General features: G+C 36.2%; 1 protein-coding gene across 3 annotated transcripts in view; it reads left to right on the top strand.

Moving 5' to 3' along the window:
* Positions 1-6,028: 6,028 nt before the first annotated feature.
* zgc:162200 overlaps positions 6,029-6,389 on the top strand; it is a 40,640-nt gene continuing 40,279 nt past the window's right edge. For 2 of the 3 annotated variants that reach the window (XR_015497157.1, XM_087263467.1), the window contains exon 1: positions 6,029-6,151. The gene's annotated coding sequence lies outside the window, so the exon portion shown is untranslated. 3 annotated transcript variants of the gene reach the window in all.

The following is a 6,389-nucleotide window of genomic DNA, read 5'->3' as shown; positions in this document are numbered from 1 at the left end:
GCTTGTTCAAACCCTGGCTGGATCAGTTGTCATTTCTGTGTGGAGTTTGCATGTTCTCCCCATGTTTGTGTGGGTTTCCTCCGGGTGCTCCGGTTTCCCCCACAGTCCAGACATGCGCTCTAGGTGAATTGAATAAGCTAAATGTTCCGTAGTGTATATGTGTAAATACGAGAGTGTATGGGTGTTTCCCAGTGATGGGCTGTGGCTGGAAAGGCATCCGCTGCGTTAAAAATAAGCTGGTGTTTCATTCCATGGTGGCAACCCCTGATTAAAAAAGAGACTAAGCTGAAAAGAAAATGAATGAATGAATGAATGAGGTACAGTATCTTTAAATTCTTGGTCACTTTATTACAAATTAAACGCTCCTTAAAGCTGCATATATTCATTGTTGATATCAACATAGAAGGTATATGGCTTAAGTAGGTGCAAACATTATCCAAATATGGTTTTACAGATAGATTTTTACTTTTTTAATTGGCCCTATGTGATATGGTTGGTTTTGACCATATTTGGAAGGGTTTTAAATGTTAATGAGCTCTACTTATGTTAATGCGTGACCCTCACAGGGGGAAGTACTGTGAAATATACATGTGCAAAATAACCATATTTTAGTTGTCAACAACTTTTTTTTACAAATTGAGTAAATTTGAGTATTGATAAATTAATTGTTTCAGGTAAAGTGATAGAGAGGTTTATTTTAGCTAGAAGGAGTGAGTGTGCAATCTTTATGTCAGCCAGTTGAACCTGTTTGCTTCTGGGTTGTGTTGTAAATGAAATATAGGCCTAATTATTCTTAACAAAAAGGACAGACAGAGATGTTGACAACAGAAAGTTGCATTTTGTAGGTTTTAATGTATATGAAAACAGAGGCAAACGTTTAAATCAACCACCACATAAACAAGTGTGCTTTTTGTTAAATTTATTGGCATCCTCTCACTTCGGAAAAATGACTGTAAGAGCTGAGTGATATGGCATGATTCATCAATGTTTATATGATATTTACTAGTTTATTACAAACATACACTTGTATGTTTCTTATTCTAAACATACAGTTTGTGGCAAATTTCATAATATACATTAAACTAACAAATGACAATTTAAAAACAGACCTTATGCCTCTTCAGAGTGGCATTGAAATTATAATCTGTATATCTCACGTTGCATCCTGATGTGCTGTGATCATTCTTTGACAATGCATAGCAGTTTGCTTCACAAAACTTCTCCTTTATAGGGGCCAATTAATGAATAAGTTTTCAGTTCTGACTTTTTGTTGAAAAGAGCAGTGCACTCTTCGTTTTATGTTGCTAGGTATCCACTGGATAAACTATCTTGATGAATAATGTCAGGCACTTTTTCAACTGCAGGTTCACAGAGCTCTAAATCAAAATGCAAGGTGCAACAGACACACAGCTTCCAGGATGCATTAACATTGCATATCACTCAACGATGCAATGTTAGACACAATGCACTCAATGGAGTGAGTGATGTCACTGTGACGGGTAGGGTTAGGGGCATTGGATGCAACTCAGATTGCACTGCACCAGATCTGCATCCAGACCCCTCTCGTTTCCGTTAAGGTGACAGCAATGTTTGTGTTGTCAAGACAACTTTGGACTTTTAAAGATGGAGGAGAAACTAGTGGCAAAGAGCTTAGAATAACCAAGAGGCGGCACTTAATAGAATGTTCCATTGCAACAGCAGCGCCCAGCAACAGCCTTGGATTCCGCCATTTTGGAGTGGCTGTCCACTGGATCTTATTGCTGTCGCTATGGCAAGCAGCTGCTTTGTTTTTTATTTATTTGAAAAGTGCATTAAAGCTGAGTTTCAACCTGAAAGACGACAATAAAACACTTACTATCACAATCATAAGCAAATTTAATAGTTTGTTTTACAGACCTGCTGTTGTTCTATTGGAGTTTTCATTCCAAAATGGCTGCTGTGCCATCTAGTGGCTGTTTCCCAAATCGTACTAGAGTGTTGCCTCTTGGTGATTTTATGTTATTTGCTAGTGGTCACCGTTTCAAGTTATTCAGAGATGTATGACTGAAATCAAATTGTGAATCTCACAATATTATTATAATATATTAAGATTATAACAAGTGCAGTGTGGTTCGCCTCACATTCTCAGAACTAAAAACTGCAGTCAGTTTGATTGGCCAACACACTCTCACGGCAATTCGTAACTTTTTGATTTAGTGGCTAATTCATATGAATTCGTAGGATCTAATTCATACAATTTAGTATGATTTGCTCATAGCCCAAAGACGGTTGGGGTTAGGGGTGGGGTGCCACTCCTACTTTTTAAAATCATACATTTTCGTACGACTGAACTCGTATGAATTCGTACAACTTAGCCCCTAAACTGACAAAACGTAAAATACTTTTGTTTCCTCATGAGATCAGGCTGAATTGGCCCCTAACTCTTCCTTAAAGCCTGTCAGATTTCAAAATAAGAGGCTCACATACAAAGATAAACCTACAAATTAGGGGGCAAAATATTCATTGTAATCAAAACAGGAAATGTTGTGGCCAGCCAAACATTACATATTTTCATTTGCAGATTATCATTCTATGGCAACTCTAAATTATCTTAGATCTAATAGTCTCAGCTCAAACAATTTCCAACTGTAAACGTAGATTAAAGACATGTATCTTTGCTTGAAATGTAATGAATACACTATTTTTTTCTCGATTTGCTTTCAGTCTCTGCCTCTGGAAACCCATCCTGTGGTAGCTGAAACTGTCAGCTTCAGTTAGGATCCAGATTCTCACAAAGGTTTCAGATGACCTTAAAATCTGATGTGATGACAGCACCCACAAAAACCTCATGTGCAAAAACTCTAAATCAACTTAGCCTAAAAACCATTAGAAAATCCTTATTTTATAATCATGAATTTAAACATGTTTATCGTACTTAAATAAATGCATTATTGTTTTATTCCAGAATTAGTAATATTGACATTACGTACATACTGTAAATACTTAAATATAACATCTGACACATTATTCTTCATTTCTAACTATAGCAACATGATTTTTTGAAGTAAAGCTGCTTTGAATTTATGTACATATCGGGGATGTGCTGTAATGGGAGATTAACAACACTCCCTTTCAAATCAGCAGCAGTTGCTTGACACTGTTATGTTAATGTGGACCAAAAAAAATCTAACAATCTAACCCTTACTTGTTTAATATTCACCCATAAAAAATAAAATGGTTCTAATTTAAAAGGGTTTTCAAACTGGATGCTAGCAATGTGCAAAGTGGCCGATGAGTGTATTTTAGAACATATTTTAAAATTTCATGTAACTGATATGTGAGTTTATTTGTTTGACTGTTTGTTTTTTAGACTATTTAATTTTTAAAAATTCAGAAGAACACCATTTGTTTAAAAGGTACTTTTTTGTAACATTGTCTTAAACATCATTAAAATGTTATGTGTGTGGTCTCGCGTTTACATCAATGATCACATCTCTGAAACACTGCTGACGTTATTGGTTTGTTTTTAAGGGCAGTGACTGGCATGCAACTCTGGAGGATCCTTGACCTTTAAGCTTAGGGCCAACTTGGAACCCAAAAAGTGAGTTTCCCACAGTAATGGGCAATGCCCAGTCCCCTTCTACAAAATTCCCTCATGAGAATCTCCATAGTTCGATGCTATCACTGAATTCTGTTTTAATTAAACATGAATGGGCTGAATTTTTAAATGGTATTAGTGATGCCAATCAGTTTGTACAATAATGAACCACTTCTGAAGAAGTAACATAATCCTGCCTAAAGATACACTACACCTGCACTTTGTCTTATGATGTTCATAATTTGTCATTTGATGACATTGAATATAGTTGGAGAGGAACACGACAACTGGCATCTTATTTGGGCTTACAGCTGGTCCATCACATGCCTGTGAAACCGCCTACAGTGACTAAAACATAAGTAATGTAAGACAGAACCCACTGGTTATGTTATTTGAGATTATATTTTAGAATTCATGCTAAAATATGCGGAGCACCTGCCATATTCAATTGACATCAGAGCCGGATAGGAACCCAGAAGTCCCTGTGTGTCTTGTGTAGAGTTCTTACTTACATTAACTTCTATTTAATTTCAGTTGAAATCTAGTCTAGTCTAAAATCTAAAAACTTTGTAAACCCCATGAAATAAAAATTACTACTACTACTAATAATAAATAATTGAAACCCCCACTTTGGCAAAAAGTGCACATGGGCCCTTGTGCCCCCAAAATCTGGCACTGATTATCACTAATAAAACGGCATTAGGGGATATTCTACCAGAAACATACATTTTCACTTATAAAAAATGTGACAGGGCCTGACTTTTAAGCTTGTCTTCATGAAAAATAGTACAAAAGCAAGCATAAAATTACACAATTTAATGATAAAACGCATCCTTGATCACTGTCAGCTTCTCAAATGATGTCACTTTCTTTGATTCAGAGCTTTAAAGATATATTGCATGAATTTTATGATAAATTTTATGTAAATGTAACAGGACTGACAGAAACATGGGGGCAATTGTACATTTATTTGTATTATTTATTTGTATAATTTATTTATAATTTCATATTTATAATCAATTGATGTGAACGATAACAACTTAAACTTGCTATTTCTGAAGTATTTTTTTCTAAATAACAGTTTTTAGCATAACAAAACTATTAAAGCTGTAGGTTCAATTGTGCTAAGGACAAGGACAATGACAAAGTTTGTACTTTTGTAACGTGTTTTAATTAAGAACAAAAATCTGAAAACATAATGAATGACATATTCCTTTACTGAACAACTTACAGAATCCAACCATCAGTCCATTTTAGAAATATTTGGGATGAAATACTTTTTATACACTGTATTTATGTTTTTAATTTCAGGGACAGATAATGTACACTTTTGGTGGAATGTCCCTTGCGTCTACAAAGTAATAGTGAACTAGTCAGCTGTTGGATGCCACTTCTTATCAACACTTACTTGCCACTTTTTTTCTAATATGATGATTTGGCACTTGCTGATGCTTTTCAAATGAACAGCTGCCCAATGGATATCTGGTTGCACTAACCCATTTCAACCACTAGATGTCGTATTAGAAAACTGGTATAAGGCACACCGATATAACAGATACAACACCTGATATGATCAATTCCTGCATCTTTACGCATATTTATTATAAAACCTGCGACAAAGTAGCCTACTAAACAACAAAGGTGTTGATTTTGAGAGAGAAAAGTCATTGTATTCTCCTATGGTCAGCACTATCGAAATAGCATTTAAAAAGTAAGATAAATGACTTAGGACGTTGCACAAACCGAGTTAACACATCTTTAGAGCAATTGTCAAATTGTGACAACAGACTGGCCTACTTCTTTTTCTATAAAGGGGAACTAAATTTTGATATATAGCAATGGAGGGCTATTGAAAACTATTGAATCTATGTAGCAATTTGTGTGATTTAGTTAGATTTTCCCTGCTGAAAAAAAATAGCTTAAACCAGCCTAAGATGGTAGGCTGGTTTTAAGCTGGTCAACAAAGGGTTATGGCCATTCACAGCATGGTTTAAGCTGGACATAGAATGTTTTGGCAGGTCTTCTCCCACCCAGAACAGCTAAGGCCAGGCTGGAAATGGCTAGAACTCCTTTAAAGCCAGCTAAAATCAGTCTACCATCTTAGGCTGGTTTAAGCTGTTTGTTTGTTTGTTTGTTTGTTTGTTTGTTTGTTTGTTTGTTTGTTTGTTTGTTTGTAGTAGGGTTGCAGTAGAGTTCATATGCTACGTAACTTAAGTTGGAACTAAGCTGGTTGCATATCACATACAAACACTCCTTAAAAATATACACGTTTGGGTTTTACCTGACAACTTAATCTTATTTATCTTATTTATTCCCCAGCACAACCACATCCGCCCCACAGTCCTATGTAGCATCTCTTCACGGAAAGTGCCGCGCGCGCTGCACGAGCGTGCGCTTTCACAACCGTGTGGCGGAAGTGACGAATAGGCTGTTCAGCTGATCCTGAGAGTTGTGCTCGTGCATTCATTCAAACGGCTGACTTCTGGAGCGCGCGCAAGGAAAGGGTTGATTTCCTTCGAGCTCAAATTCATGTTTCATCCGATTACTGTATGATTCTGTAATCCAAATCGCAAGGTAAGAGACCACATTTGTATCTTTACCCAGTGCCATGTGGTAATTTCCTCTTGGCTAAACCGAACTAACGTTGTAGCGAATGAAGAAATAAGGCGGATGCGTTGCGCTTTAGCAGATACTATAACAAATGCTCCGTTGTTCATTTTGTAGGCTACAGTTATGACTTTTATGACAGCTGGAAACGTGTATTGTGATGTTTCGCTAAGGCTAACAACACTAATATTTATGTTAGCATAGT

This window comes from Danio rerio, chromosome 8 (assembly GCF_052040795.2).
Source record: "Danio rerio strain M-AB ecotype USA chromosome 8, GRCz13ab, whole genome shotgun sequence".
Taxonomy (NCBI): domain Eukaryota; kingdom Metazoa; phylum Chordata; class Actinopteri; order Cypriniformes; family Danionidae; genus Danio; species Danio rerio.
This window is presented reverse-complemented; position numbering and strand designations above follow the sequence as displayed.